At 44.9% G+C, this 16,120-nt stretch overlaps 1 pseudogene across 1 annotated transcript in view; it reads left to right on the forward strand.

The window, feature by feature from the left end:
* The first annotated feature begins 9,359 nt into the window (after positions 1–9,359).
* Positions 9,360–16,120, forward strand: part of LOC143746133 (integrin alpha-L-like) — a 145,741-nt pseudogene continuing 138,980 nt past the window's right edge. Inside the window, exon 1 of the transcript XR_013206450.1 lies at positions 9,360–9,447. The product of XR_013206450.1 is annotated as an integrin alpha-L-like (transcript). The remainder of the gene's footprint in view (positions 9,448–16,120) is intronic.

Raw genomic sequence — 16,120 nt, forward strand, 5'->3', positions numbered from 1 at the left:
CTAGCCTGCGTTTCTTCACGTTGGTCTTGCCGAGCCTGAGCTTCACGTCAGCCCTGCCTAGCCTGCGTTTCTTCACGTTGGTCCTGCCGAACCTGAGCTGCTCCCCGTCAGCCCTGTCGAGCCTGCATTTCTTCACGTCGGTTCTGCCGAACCTGAGCTGCTTCACGTCAGTCCAGCCGAGCCTGCGTTTCTTCACGTCGGTCCTGCCGAACCTGAGCTGCTTCACGTCAGCCCTGCCGAGCCTGCGTTTCTTCACGTCGGTCCTGCCGAGCCTGAGCTTCACGTCAGCCCTGCCTAGCCTGCGTTTCTTCACGTCGGTCCTGCCGAACCTGAGCTGCTCCCCGTTAGCCCTGTCGAGCCTGCGTTTCTTCACATCGGTCCTGCCGAGCCTGCGTTTCTTCACGTCAGTCGTGCCGAACCTGAGCTGCTTCACGTCAGTCCAGCCGAGCGTGCGTTTCTTCACCTCGGTCCTGCCGAACCTGAGCTGCTTCACGCCAGTCCTGCCGAACCTGAGCTGCTTCACGTCAGCCCTGCCGAGCCTGCGTTTCTTCACGTCGGTCCTGCCGAACCTGAGCTGCTCCCCGTCAGCCCTGCCGAGCCTGCGTTTCTTCACGTCGGTCCTGCCGAACCTGAGCTGCTCCCCGTCAGCCCTGCCGAGCCTGCGTTTCTTCACGTCAGTCCTGCCGAACCTGAGCTGCTTCACGTCAGTCCACCCGAGCCTGCGTTTCTTCACGTCGGTCCTGCCGAACCTGAGCTGCTTCACGCCGGTCCTGCCGAACCTGAGGTGCTTCACGTCAGCCCTGCCTAGCCTGCGTTTCTTCACGTCAGTCTTGCCGAGCCTGAGCTTCACGTCAGCCCTGCCTAGTCTGCGTTTCTTCACGTTGGTCCTGCCGAACCTGAGCTGCTCCCCGTCAGCCCTGTCGAGCCTGCGTTTCTTCACGTCGGTCCTGCCGAACCTGAGCTGCTTCACGTCAGTCCAGCCGAGCCTGCGTTTCTTCACATCGGTCCTGCCGAACCTGAGCTGCTTCACGTCAGCCCTGCCGAGCCTGCGTTTCTTCACGTTGGTCCTGCCGAACCTGAGCTGCTCCCCGCCAGCCCTGCCGAGCCTGCGTTTCTTCTCGTCGGTCCTGCCGAACCTGAGCTGCTTCACGTCAGTCCAGCCGAGCCTGCGTTTCTTCACGTCGGTCCTGCCGAACCTGAGCTGCTTCACGTCAGTCCAGTCAAGCCTGCGTTTCTTCACGTCGGTCCTGCCGAACCTGAGCTGCTTCACGTCAGCCCTGCCTAGCCTGCGTTTCTTTACGTCGGTCCTGCCAAGCCTGAGCTTCACGTCAGCCCTGCCTAGCCTGCGTTTCTTCACGTCGGTCCTGCCGAACCTGAGCTGCTCCCCGTCAGCCCTGTCGAGCCTGCGTTTCTTCACGTCGGTCCTGCCGAACCTGAGCTGCTTCACGTCAGTCCAGCCGAGCCTGCGTTTCTTCACGTCGGTCCTGCCGAACCTGAGGTGGTTCACGTCAGTACAGCCAAGCCTGCGTTTCTTCACGTCGGTCCTGCCGAACATGAGCTGCTTCACGTCGGTCTTGCCGAACCTGAGCTGCTTCACGTCAGTCCAGCCGAGCCTGCGTTTCTTCACGTCGGTCCTGCCGAACCTGAGCTGCTTCACGCCGGTCCTGCCGAACCTGAGCTGCTTCACGTCGGTCCTGCCGAACCTGAGCTGCGTCACGTCAGTCCAGCCGAGCCCGCACTTCCGAGGCAGAGACTGTTCACGTCATGCCAGTGAATCTGTAACTACAGTTTTTTACAATCACTTTGCTGCTATTTTCAGAACCTTCATGTCATTTTTCACAACTCTAGACACAAAACTCACAACCAATGATCAAAATGCACATTTTTCAAAACTCTAACCTTTTTCTCAATTGCTTGGTTACAATACACATAAAACGTAGATCATTTGTTCATTCAACAAAAATCACCTGTTCAAAAGACACAACTTAACATCAAAGTACTACTATTTCAAAAGGCAATTCACACATTACATTTCAAATGAGTGTCTATTCGTTTTCTTACAATGATCTAATTGTCAATTGATACAACTGCTCAAAAGGATGAGTAACTGTTGCATTACTCTTAATGCATAGTTGTATGGAAACAGACAAGCAATCTTTCATGTTTACAGTAAATCATGAAAGTTTCAAGATAACGAGATTCATTGTCACCAATTAGCGTGGAGCATGAACCAGTTAGACTACAATATCCATGGATGTAACCTAATATTTTATCATACTGTAATGCTTAATCAGACACTGTGTCTATGGTCCCAAATACTGTACCACCTTTTCAGACTATTTACAGTATTGACTAGTATAGCTAATTATTTTTGCTTTGATTCAAATAAACCTGTTGTGATTGTACTGTAGTGTTTTGCATCCATATATTACAAACTTTGTTCAATGATTCCACTGTGTCTGTAGTATTCTCTCTACTACTGCAGCACTTTTACAGAGATGTATTTACTGTACATGTAGAACCATAATGAAACCTGTATCACCTATTTTGTTCTACAATATGTAATGATTGTACAAACAATGACACAGTGAAACTATCGGCTGCTTGTGTGTGGGTGATCTATAGTTGTTTCAATGGTATTTCACAGTAAATTTGTTGTTTGAACCAATGATTGTGCAAGTGCAAGATTTCTTTAAAGATGTGAATGCACAGTGCAATGTTTTGAACATTAGACAGCCTGTGTTACAAGTGATAACCATTTTGAGTTTTGTGTCTAGAGTTTTGAAAAATGACATCAAGGTTCTGAAAATAGTAGCAAAGTGATTGTAAAAAACTGTAATTATCTTGGCCATGTAATAAAAACAATCATAGATTACACACACACACACACGCACACACACACAGAGACACACACACACACACACACACACACACACACACACACACACACACACACACACACACACACACACACACACACACACACACACACACACACACACACACAGGCTCCCGGCAGAACCCAAAGCGCAAGAGTTCTGGCTCTGGTCCAAAAGGAGTGACCATGACTGAATAAAACAAGAATCTCCCCCAGAACAGCTCAACAACATCAGGATGGAGACGCACATCTGGATTCTCTTCATGTGGGGTGAGAGGTTTATTTATAAGATATAGATCATCTGTAAAGTTAATAATGCTACAGTTTTCTTGAAGTGTTTTTTTTTCAGTCTAGAGTCATTATAACTTTATGAAGGCTAAGGCAATATGTGTTCATTTAGATGTGTTAAATGTGTTTTCTAAAAGAGCCCGTTCTGTGAACCGGACAGAAACGAACGGTATAACCTCTGTATATTGGGTGACCACCTGGCTATTGCTCTGTTGTAGGTCAGCAGACCTGATTTTGAGGAACAATGCAGGACACGAGGGAGAGAACTTAGCCTACTATTATTATACTAGGTGAATAAATATTGATTTTATATTAGGTGTCTTTTTGCAGTGATGTTAACATGGTTTAAATTGCTAATAGGCTTTATAAAAATGTTAATGACGCCGCTGACCGGCGCTGTGAACGTCACTATTGTAATGTTTGATGCAGATATCATAAAAAAATTTCAGTAGACTGGGAGGATTTTTATTCATGTTCTAATTACACTTAATGTTGTCACATTATTCAGATTAAAAAAACATTACTATACACCATCAAGAAAACAACAACAAATACAATTCTATTTTGTATTTTTACATTAGCAATATTATTTATATAGCGCCTAATTCGGTGAACAATTTTTAAACTAAGTGGTACATTGAAAAGAAAAGGCTGAAGGAAGAAGGTACGTTTAGTGGGCAAGGGTGAGTAAGAAAAGTCAACCCTATTAGAAGAAAATAAACACAACCCTAGGTATTTATTTGAAACCGTTGCTAAAATAACGAAAAATAAAGTTTCAAGCCCAGAAGTTTCCAAGCAGCACAGCAGTCATGACTTTATGAACTTCTTCACTTATAAGATTGATAATATCAGGGAGAAAATTATATCTATGCAATCGTCTACTACAGTATCGCATCAGACAGTGCAGTGTAGTCTCCCTGACGAAACATTACATTCATTCATTGCTATAGGAGAGGAAGAATTTTCTAAACTCGTTAAATCATATAAATCGACAACATGTATGTTAGACCCTATACCGACTAAATTACTGAAAGAAAGGAACTTCCTCAGGGCCTGGTTGCTGACAACTGCTGGATCCATATGAGGCGAAGTCTTCTGTCACGAAACTGCTCCGAGACACGAAGGTGGAGAATCCAAATGCAATTTTATTAAGGGGTAATCCAAAACAGGCAAGGTCAAACACAGGCAGGCAGTCCGTACAAACAAACACACAAAGCAGGCAGGGGTCAGAGGCAAAAGAGTAATCCAAAACAGGCAAGAAATCCAAAAAGACCAAGAGAAAAGAAAATGGGGAGGATGCTCAGAATTGCAGTGTGACACTAAAACAAGACTTCGCGGTGAGTGAATGAATGAACCTGGTATAAATAGACAGACTAACAGGATGAGACACAGGTGAATGCAATCAGTGAATGAGGTACAGGTGAATGTGATCAGTGATGGTAAGTCCGGGCAGTGAGTTATTGGAAATGTAGTTTGTGAGTGATAATAGTCTTATCTGGAGTGCCCTCTGGTGGCTCTCAAGGGCACTCCAGCTGGTGACCGTTACAGTCGAATTGAAACTCTTCCCACTGGATGTCGCAACGCTGTTTAATAATAGTGTCCGGGACCGGGAGTAAACGCAACTCTTTGCTGGGCTGTGCTGAAACAACTAGTGAAACAACTGAAAACAGCGCGTTGTTACTGTACTGACCGAGAAACCGCTTCAGATGATTCAGTGACAGAGCGGTCTGAACGAGTTTAGAATAGTTTCGGACTGTTATGTCAAGTCAAGTCAAGTCACCTTTATTTATATAGCGCTTTTACAATACAAATTGTTTCAAAGCAGCTTTACAGAGATAACAGGAAAGTAAAGTTGTAATAGTATTGTTAAATTCAAAATTAAATGTTAAATGTCCCCAACTAAGCAAGCCAAAAGCCAATGGCGAATGAAGGCGAAAAAAAAGGCGACAGTGGCAAGGAACCAAAACTCCATCAGTGACAGAATGGAGAAAAAAACCTTGGGAGAACCCAGGCTCAGTCGGGGGGCCAGTCCTCCTTTGGCCAACAAACGAACAGTGTATGATTATGATTTAGGCGGCATAATAGGTCAGAAGTCAGATTGGATCAGAACTTTCACATTATTTATTAATTATTACACATTATTAACCATCTGGTCAGGGGTCGGAGTCATCACGCTGGTATGGAGACGAGTTTGTTGAGTTGTCCATGAGGCCTTCACAGTGTTGATGAGGCTGGCACTTCAGGGATGCGTTGTCGTCGTGTCCATGTGATGGTCCTTCATCAGATCTAGATATGGCCTGGATCCGGCGGTTTGCGGTAAACCTCGGGATAAACAGAGAGACTTCCTTCTTATGATGTACAAAGTACATCAGGATTTATGGGAAGTGTTCCCGGTTCCGGCTGATCTAAACTATGCAGCCTAACATTGAATTATAGCAATCTATAATGTGTTATGTGTATGCTAAGCCAAAGAGATGTGTTTTTAGTCTAGCTTTGAACTGACAGACTGTGTCTGCTTCCCGGACAATGTTAGGAAGATTGTTCCAAAGTTTTGGTGCTAAATAGGAAAAGGATCTACCGCCAGCAGTCGATTTATATATTCTAGGTATTATCAACCGGCCGGAGTTTTGAGATCGCAATAGACGTGAAGGACTATAATGCGTTAAGAGCTCGCTCAAGTACTGCAGAGCTAAACCATTTAGTGCTTTGTACCTGCGTTTCTTCACGTCGGTCCTGTCGAACCTGAGCTGCTTCACGCCAGTCCTGCCGAACCTGAGCTGCTTCACGTCAGCCCTGCCGAGCCTGCGTTTCTTCACGTCGGTCCTGCCGAACCTGAGCTGCTCCCCGTCAGCCCTGCCGAGCCTGCGTTTCTTCACGTCGGTCCTCCCGAACCTGAGCTGCTCCCCGTCAGCCCTGCCGAGCCTGCGTTTCTTCACGTCGGTCCTGCCGAACCTGAGCTGCTTCACGTCAGTCCAGCCGAGCCTGCGTTTCTTCACGTCGGTCCTGCCGAACCTGAGCTGCTTCACGCCGATCCTGCCGAACCTGAGCTGCTTCGCGTCAGCCCTGCCTAGCCTGCGTTTCTTCACGTTGGTCTTGCCGAGCCTGAGCTTCACGTCAGCCCTGCCTAGCCTGCGTTTCTTCACGTTGGTCCTGCCGAACCTGAGCTGCTCCCCGTCAGCCCTGTCGAGCCTGCATTTCTTCACGTCGGTTCTGCCGAACCTGAGCTGCTTCACGTCAGTCCAGCCGAGCCTGCGTTTCTTCACGTCGGTCCTGCCGAACCTGAGCTGCTTCACGTCAGCCCTGCCGAGCCTGCGTTTCTTCACGTCGGTCCTGCCGAGCCTGAGCTTCACGTCAGCCCTGCCTAGCCTGCGTTTCTTCACGTCGGTCCTGCCGAACCTGAGCTGCTCCCCGTTAGCCCTGTCGAGCCTGCGTTTCTTCACATCGGTCCTGCCGAGCCTGCGTTTCTTCACGTCAGTCGTGCCGAACCTGAGCTGCTTCACGTCAGTCCAGCCGAGCGTGCGTTTCTTCACCTCGGTCCTGCCGAACCTGAGCTGCTTCACGCCAGTCCTGCCGAACCTGAGCTGCTTCACGTCAGCCCTGCCGAGCCTGCGTTTCTTCACGTCGGTCCTGCCGAACCTGAGCTGCTCCCCGTCAGCCCTGCCGAGCCTGCGTTTCTTCACGTCGGTCCTGCCGAACCTGAGCTGCTCCCCGTCAGCCCTGCCGAGCCTGCGTTTCTTCACGTCAGTCCTGCCGAACCTGAGCTGCTTCACGTCAGTCCACCCGAGCCTGCGTTTCTTCACGTCGGTCCTGCCGAACCTGTGCTGCTTCACGCCGGTCCTGCCGAACCTGAGGTGCTTCACGTCAGCCCTGCCTAGCCTGCGTTTCTTCACGTCAGTCTTGCCGAGCCTGAGCTTCACGTCAGCCCTGCCTAGTCTGCGTTTCTTCACGTTGGTCCTGCCGAACCTGAGCTGCTCCCCGTCAGCCCTGTCGAGCCTGCGTTTCTTCACGTCGGTCCTGCCGAACCTGAGCTGCTTCACGTCAGTCCAGCCGAGCCTGCGTTTCTTCACATCGGTCCTGCCGAACCTGAGCTGCTTCACGTCAGCCCTGCCGAGCCTGCGTTTCTTCACGTTGGTCCTGCCGAACCTGAGCTGCTCCCCAGCAGCCCTGCCGAGCCTGCGTTTCTTCACGTGGGTCCTGCCGAACCTTAGCTGCTCCCCGCCAGCCCTGCCGAGCCTGCGTTTCTTCTCGTCGGTCCTGCCGAACCTGAGCTGCTTCACGTCAGTCCAGCCGAGCCTGCGTTTCTTCACGTCGGTCCTGCCGAACCTGAGCTGCTTCACGTCAGTCCAGTCAAGCCTGCGTTTCTTCACGTCGGTCCTGCCGAACCTGAGCTGCTTCACGTCAGCCCTGCCTAGCCTGCGTTTCTTTACGTCGGTCCTGCCGAGCCTGAGCTTCACGTCAGCCCTGCCTAGCCTGCGTTTCTTCACGTCGGTCCTGCCGAACCTGAGCTGCTCCCCGTCAGCCCTGTCGAGCCTGCGTTTCTTCACGTCGGTCCTGCCGAACCTGAGCTGCTTCACGTCAGTCCAGCCGAGCCTGCGTTTCTTCACGTCGGTCCTGCCGAACCTGAGGTGGTTCACGTCAGTACAGCCAAGCCTGCGTTTCTTCACGTCGGTCCTGCCGAACATGAGCTGCTTCACGTCGGTCTTGCCGAACCTGAGCTGCTTCACGTCAGTCCAGCCGAGCCTGCGTTTCTTCACGTCGGTCCTGCCGAACCTGAGCTGCTTCACGCCGGTCCTGCCGAACCTGAGCTGCTTCACGTCGGTCCTGCCGAACCTGAGCTGCGTCACGTCAGTCCAGCCGAGCCCGCACTTCCGAGGCAGAGACTGTTCACGTCATGCCAGTGAATCTGTAACTACAGTTTTTTACAATCACTTTGCTGCTATTTTCAGAACCTTCATGTCATTTTTCACAACTCTAGACACAAAACTCACAACCAATGATCAAAATGCACATTTTTCAAAACTCTAACCTTTTTCTCAATTGCTTGGTTACAATACACATAAAACGTAGATCATTTGTTCATTCAACAAAAATCACCTGTTCAAAAGACACAACTTAACATCAAAGTACTACTATTTCAAAAGGCAATTCACACATTACATTTCAAATGAGTGTCTATTCGTTTTCTTACAATGATCTAATTGTCAATTGATACAACTGCTCAAAAGGATGAGTAACTGTTGCATTACTCTTAATGCATAGTTGTATGGAAACAGACAAGCAATCTTTCATGTTTACAGTAAATCATGAAAGTTTCAAGATAACGAGATTCATTGTCACCAATTAGCGTGGAGCATGAACCAGTTAGACTACAATATCCATGGATGTAACCTAATATTTTATCATACTGTAATGCTTAATCAGACACTGTGTCTATGGTCCCAAATACTGTACCACCTTTTCAGACTATTTACAGTATTGACTAGTATAGCTAATTATTTTTGCTTTGATTCAAATAAACCTGTTGTGATTGTACTGTAGTGTTTTGCATCCATATATTACAAACTTTGTTCAATGATTCCACTGTGTCTGTAGTATTCTCTCTACTACTGCAGCACTTTTACAGAGATGTATTTACTGTACATGTAGAACCATAATGAAACCTGTATCACCTATTTTGTTCTACAATATGTAATGATTGTACAAACAATGACACAGTGAAACTATCGGCTGCTTGTGTGTGGGTGATCTATAGTTGTTTCAATGGTATTTCACAGTAAATTTGTTGTTTGAACCAATGATTGTGCAAGTGCAAGATTTCTTTAAAGATGTGAATGCACAATGCAATGTTTTGAACATTAGACAGCCTGTGTTACAAGTGATAACCATTTTGAGTTTTGTGTCTAGAGTTTTGAAAAATGACATCAAGGTTCTGAAAATAGTAGCAAAGTGATTGTAAAAAACTGTAATTATCTTGGCCATGTAATAAAAACAATCATAGATTACACACACACACACACGCACACACACACAGAGACACACACACACACACACACACACACACACACACACACACACACACACACACACACACACACACACACACACACACACACACACACACACACACACACACACACACAGGCTCCCGGCAGAACCCAAAGCGCAAGAGTTCTGGCTCTGGTCCAAAAGGAGTGACCATGACTGAATAAAACAAGAATCTCCCCCAGAACAGCTCAACAACATCAGGATGGAGACGCACATCTGGATTCTCTTCATGTGGGGTGAGAGGTTTATTTATAAGATATAGATCATCTGTAAAGTTAATAATGCTACAGTTTTCTTGAAGTGTTTTTTTTTCAGTCTAGAGTCATTATAACTTTATGAAGGCTAAGGCAATATGTGTTCATTTAGATGTGTTAAATGTGTTTTCTAAAAGAGCCCGTTCTGTGAACCGGACAGAAACGAACGGTATAACCTCTGTATATTGGGTGACCACCTGGCTATTGCTCTGTTGTAGGTCAGCAGACCTGATTTTGAGGAACAATGCAGGACACGAGGGAGAGAACTTAGCCTACTATTATTATACTAGGTGAATAAATATTGATTTTATATTAGGTGTCTTTTTGCAGTGATGTTAACATGGTTTAAATTGCTAATAGGCTTTATAAAAATGTTAATGACGCCGCTGACCGGCGCTGTGAACGTCACTATTGTAATGTTTGATGCAGATATCATAAAAAAATTTCAGTAGACTGGGAGGATTTTTATTCATGTTCTAATTACACTTAATGTTGTCACATTATTCAGATTAAAAAAACATTACTATACACCATCAAGAAAACAACAACAAATACAATTCTATTTTGTATTTTTACATTAGCAATATTATTTATATAGCGCCTAATTCGGTGAACAATTTTTAAACTAAGTGGTACATTGAAAAGAAAAGGCTGAAGGAAGAAGGTACGTTTAGTGGGCAAGGGTGAGTAAGAAAAGTCAACCCTATTAGAAGAAAATAAACACAACCCTAGGTATTTATTTGAAACCGTTGCTAAAATAACGAAAAATAAAGTTTCAAGCCCAGAAGTTTCCAAGCAGCACAGCAGTCATGACTTTATGAACTTTTTCACTTATAAGATTGATAATATCAGGGAGAAAATTATATCTATGCAATCGTCTACTACAGTATCGCATCAGACAGTGCAGTGTAGTCTCCCTGACGAAACATTACATTCATTCATTGCTATAGGAGAGGAAGAATTTTCTAAACTCGTTAAATCATATAAATCGACAACATGTATGTTAGACCCTATACCGACTAAATTACTGAAAGAAAGGAACTTCCTCAGGGCCTGGTTGCTGACAACTGCTGGATCCATATGAGGCGAAGTCTTCTGTCACGAAACTGCTCCGAGACACGAAGGTGGAGAATCCAAATGCAATTTTATTAAGGGGTAATCCAAAACAGGCAAGGTCAAACACAGGCAGGCAGTCCGTACAAACAAACACACAAAGCAGGCAGGGGTCAGAGGCAAAAGAGTAATCCAAAACAGGCAAGAAATCCAAAAAGACCAAGAGAAAAGAAAATGGGGAGGATGCTCAGAATTGCAGTGTGACACTAAAACAAGACTTCGCGGTGAGTGAATGAATGAACCTGGTATAAATAGACAGACTAACAGGATGAGACACAGGTGAATGCAATCAGTGAATGAGGTACAGGTGAATGTGATCAGTGATGGTAAGTCCGGGCAGTGAGTTATTGGAAATGTAGTTTGTGAGTGATAATAGTCTTATCTGGAGTGCCCTCTGGTGGCTCTCAAGGGCACTCCAGCTGGTGACCGTTACAGTCGAATTGAAACTCTTCCCACTGGATGTCGCAACGCTGTTTAATAATAGTGTCCGGGACCAGGAGTAAACGCAACTCTTTGCTGGGCTGTGCTGAAACAACTAGTGAAACAACTGAAAACAGCGCGTTGTTACTGTACTGACCGAGAAACCGCTTCAGATGATTCAGTGACAGAGCGGTCTGAACGAGTTTAGAATAGTTTCGGACTGTTATGTCAAGTCAAGTCAAGTCACCTTTATTTATATAGCGCTTTTACAATACAAATTGTTTCAAAGCAGCTTTACAGAGATAACAGGAAAGTAAAGTTGTAATAGTATTGTTAAATTCAAAATTAAATGTTAAATGTCCCCAACTAAGCAAGCCAAAAGCCAATGGCGAATGAAGGCGAAAAAAAAGGCGACAGTGGCAAGGAACCAAAACTCCATCAGGTGACAGAATGGAGAAAAAAACCTTGGGAGAACCCAGGCTCAGTCGGGGGGCCAGTCCTCCTTTGGCCAACAAACGAACAGTGTATGATTATGATTTAGGCGGCATAATAGGTCAGAAGTCAGATTGGATCAGAACTTTCACATTATTTATTAATTATTACACATTATTAACCATCTGGTCAGGGGTCGGAGTCATCACGCTGGTATGGAGACGAGTTTGTTGAGTTGTCCATGAGGCCTTCACAGTGTTGATGAGGCTGGCACTTCAGGGATGCGTTGTCGTCGTGTCCATGTGATGGTCCTTCATCAGATCTAGATATGGCCTGGATCCGGCGGTTTGCGGTAAACCTCGGGATAAACAGAGAGACTAATATTAGCGTAGACGGCATCCTTCTTATGATGTACAAAGTACATCAGGATTTATGGGAAGTGTTCCCGGTTCCGGCTGATCTAAACTATGCAGCCTAACATTGAATTATAGCAATCTATAATGTGTTATGTGTATGCTAAGCCAAAGAGATGTGTTTTTAGTCTAGCTTTGAACTGACAGACTGTGTCTGCTTCCCGGACAATGTTAGGAAGATTGTTCCAAAGTTTTGGTGCTAAATAGGAAAAGGATCTACCGCCAGCAGTCGATTTATATATTCTAGGTATTATCAACCGGCCGGAGTTTTGAGATCGCAATAGACGTGAAGGACTATAATGCGTTAAGAGCTCGCTCAAGTACTGCAGAGCTAAACCATTTAGTGCTTTGTAAGTAATCAGCAATATTTTAAAATGTATACGATGTTTAAGAGGGAGCCAATGCAGTGTTGACAGAACCGGGCTAATATGGTCATACTTCCTGGTTCTGGTAAGAACTCTAGCGGCTGCGTTTTGGACCAGCTGTAGTTTGTTTATTAAGCGTGCAGGGCAACCACCCAGTAGAGCATTACAATAATCTAGGCTTGATGTCATGAACCCATGAACTAGTTGTTCCGCATTTGTCAATGAGAGCATATGACGTAATTTAGATATATTTTTAAGATGGAAAAATCCGCTTTTACAGACACTAGACACGTGCCTTTCAAATGAGAGATTGGTATCAAAGAGCACACCCAGGTTCCTAAATGATGACGAAGACTTGACAGAGCAGCCATCAAGTGTTAGACGGTATTCTAGGTTATTGCGTGTGGAAGTTTTTTGTCCAATAATTAGAATCTCTGTTTTTTCAGAATTTAGTAGTAGGAAATTACTAGTCATCCAGTTTTTTATATCAGCTATGCATTCCGATAATTTTGTGAATTGGTAAGTTTTGTTAGGTTTTGAGGAAATATAGAGCTGAGTATCATCAGCATAACAGTGAAAACTAATTCCATGTTTCCTAATGATATCTCCTAACGGTAGCATGTGCAGAGTGAACAGCAGCGGTCCTAGTACTGAGCCTTGTGGTACGCCATACTGAACTTGTGATCGATAAGACATCTCTTCATTTACTGCTACAAACTGATAGCGGTCAGATAAATATGATTTAAACCATGCAAGTGCAATTCCACTAAAGCCAACATAGTTTTCTAGTCTATTTAATAGAATGTTGTGGTCGATAGTGTCAAATGCAGCACTAAGATCAAGTAACAGTAATAGAGAGATACAACCACGATCGGATGATAAGAGCAAATCATTTGTGACTCTAATGAGAGCTGTCTCAGTACTATATTACGGTCTAAATCCGGACTGAAAATCCTCGCAGATACCATTTCTTTCAAGAAAGGAACACAGTTGTGAGGATACTGCATTTTCTAATATCTTTGACAGAAAAGGCAAATTCGATATCTGCCTGTAATTGATTACATTTATTTTCATTTAGCAGCAGTTTTATCCAAAGCGACTTACAAATGAGAACAATAGAAGCAGTTAAACTAACAGTAGGACAACAATACGCAAGTGCTATAACCCCTCTCAGTTTAACTTTAGTGCATTTTTTTTTTATTCTATTGGAGCATAACAGTGAAACAGTGATTAATTCTATGGATCAAGTTGCATTTTTTTAACAATCGGTTTAATCATAGCCAGCTTAAAGGGTTTTGGTACGTATCCTAGAGACAAAGATGAATTAATGATATTGAGAAGAGGATCTATGACCTCATTAAGCCAAAGAGATGTGTTTTTAGTCTAGATTTGAACTGACAGACTGTGTCTGCTTCCCGGACAATGTTTGGAAGATTGTTCCAAAGTTTTGGTGCCAAGTAGGAAAAGGATCTCCCCCAGCAGTTCATTTTGATATTCTAGGTAGGAAGCATCTGGAAGCATCTCTTTCAATAGTTTAGTCGGGATTTAGTTATGGAAGCGCATTTAGAAAGAATCGAACCAAAATAATTATTAATTCACGAATGATTAGTATTGCTGGTTCAGTCGACAGAAATACGGGACACACATAATAACTGCTGAAATATTCGCACATAAAACGTTTCTGAGGTCAATTCATATAATACAGAAAAAAATAATCAAGAGACATAAAATACAGGAAAAAATAAACATACCATATAAAAAAAAAACAAATGTCAACGTCAAGTGTCAAAGGCCAAAGAGAAAAGGTGGGTTTTAAGAAACGGGTTTTAAAAACAGACAGTGAAGAGGCTTGTCTAAAGGGCAGAGACAGGTCATTCCAGAGTTTAGGAGGGGCCACAGCAAAAGCACGGTCACCCCTGAGCTTACGTTTTGTTTTGGGCACATTCAGAAGCAGTTGATCAGCTCACCTGAGAGAACGAGTGTGTAAGGGGTGTAGCAGCTCCGAAATGTAAGGTGGAGCAAGACCGTTTAGGGATTTAAAAGCAAATAAAATACTTTTAAATTGGATCCTAAAATGTAAAGGCAGCCAGTGAAGTGAGGCTGACATGAGTGAAATGTGCCTGTGTTTTTCAGTCAAAAGACATGCTGCTAAATCTGTTAAATCATACATATCTGACCGCTATCAGTTTGAAGAGATGTCTTATCGATCACAAGTTAAGTATGGCGTACCACAAGGCTCAGTACTAGGACCGTTGCTGTTCACTCTGTACATGCTAGCGTTAGGAGATATTATTAGGAAGCATGGCATTAGTTTTCACTGTTATGCTGATGATACTCCAAGACTGGTTGCCCACTGAAGCTAAGCAGGGCTGAGCCTGGTTAGTACCTGGATGGGAGACTCCTGAGAAAACCAGGTTTCTGCTGGAAGAGGTGTTAGTGAGACCAGCAGGGGGCGCTCACCCTGTGCTCTGTGTGGGTGCTAATGCCCCAGTGTAGTGACGGGGACACTATAATGTCAAAGAGCACCGTCCTTCGGATGAGACGCTACACCGAGGTCCTGACTCTCTGTGGTCACTAAAAATCCCAGGATGTCCTTCCAAAAAGAGTAGGCGTGAAATCCAGGCATCCTGGCCCAATTTGCCTCTGAGCATCAGGGCCTCCTAATCATCCCCATATACTGATTGGCTTCATCACTGTCTCCTCTCCACCAGTAAGCTGGTGTGTGTTCTGGCACGCTATGGCTGCCGTCACATCATCCAGGTGGAGCTTCACATTGGTGGTGTCTGAGGAGATTCCCCCTTCCATGTAAAGCGCTTTGAGTATCCAGAAAAGCGCTATTCTGTATAAATGTATCAAATTATTATTACACAGCTCTATATTTCTTCACGCCCAGACGAAACTTACCAATTCACAAAATTATGCATTACTGAAATAAACTAGTAATTGACTAGTAATTTCCTACTACTTAATTCTGAAAAAAGAGTTTCTAATTATTGGACAAACAACTTCAGCACATAGAAACCTAGAACTGTCTAACACTTGATGGCTGCTCTGTCAAGTCTCAGAAATAAGATCTTACTGTCGGGGTTGAACCGACCTTTTCAGCCCGGAAACCACACCTAAACTATGTTGCTGGAAAAGCAACACACACACACGTACACACAGCATGCGCACGCGCACACGCACACGCACAATCACATTACACACACACACACACACACACACACACACACACACACACACACACACACACACACACACACACACATATACGTAGACAGACACACACACACACACAACCACAGTAACACACAACCACAGTAACACACACACACACACACACACACACACACACACACACACACACACACACACACACACACACACACACACACACACACACACACACACACACACACACACACACACACACACACACACACACACAGGAAAATTCCACAGACTTCTATTGTTTTTATATCCATGCAGAAGCAAGCAGTTTCCTGTGAATGGGCGGGACTATAGAAAACCTACAAATACCTATAGTATAACAGTTAGAAGTGCAGTCAAACTATTTGCACTACAAGCCAGTGTATTTATAATAATAATTAAATAAAAATAATATGATACCAAATACCAGTTCAGCAATGCAGACAGCTAAATCAAGTTTTTACAAACGAGGATGTCCTTAAACTGAGGTTTTGACAGGTTTAGCTCAAATGTGTCTTAACAATAATGTCAAGTAGGTACACACACACACACACACACACACACACACACACACACACACACACACACACACACACACACACACACACACACACACACACACACACACACACACACACACACACACACACACACACATTGACAGATGTCTGTTAGATAGACAGACTGACTGGATTTCCAGAA

This window comes from Siphateles boraxobius, unplaced genomic scaffold (genome assembly GCF_051911475.1).
Source record: "Siphateles boraxobius isolate OS27281-9 unplaced genomic scaffold, OSU_SipBor_1 10, whole genome shotgun sequence".
NCBI classification, from domain to species: Eukaryota; Metazoa; Chordata; class Actinopteri; order Cypriniformes; family Leuciscidae; genus Siphateles; species Siphateles boraxobius.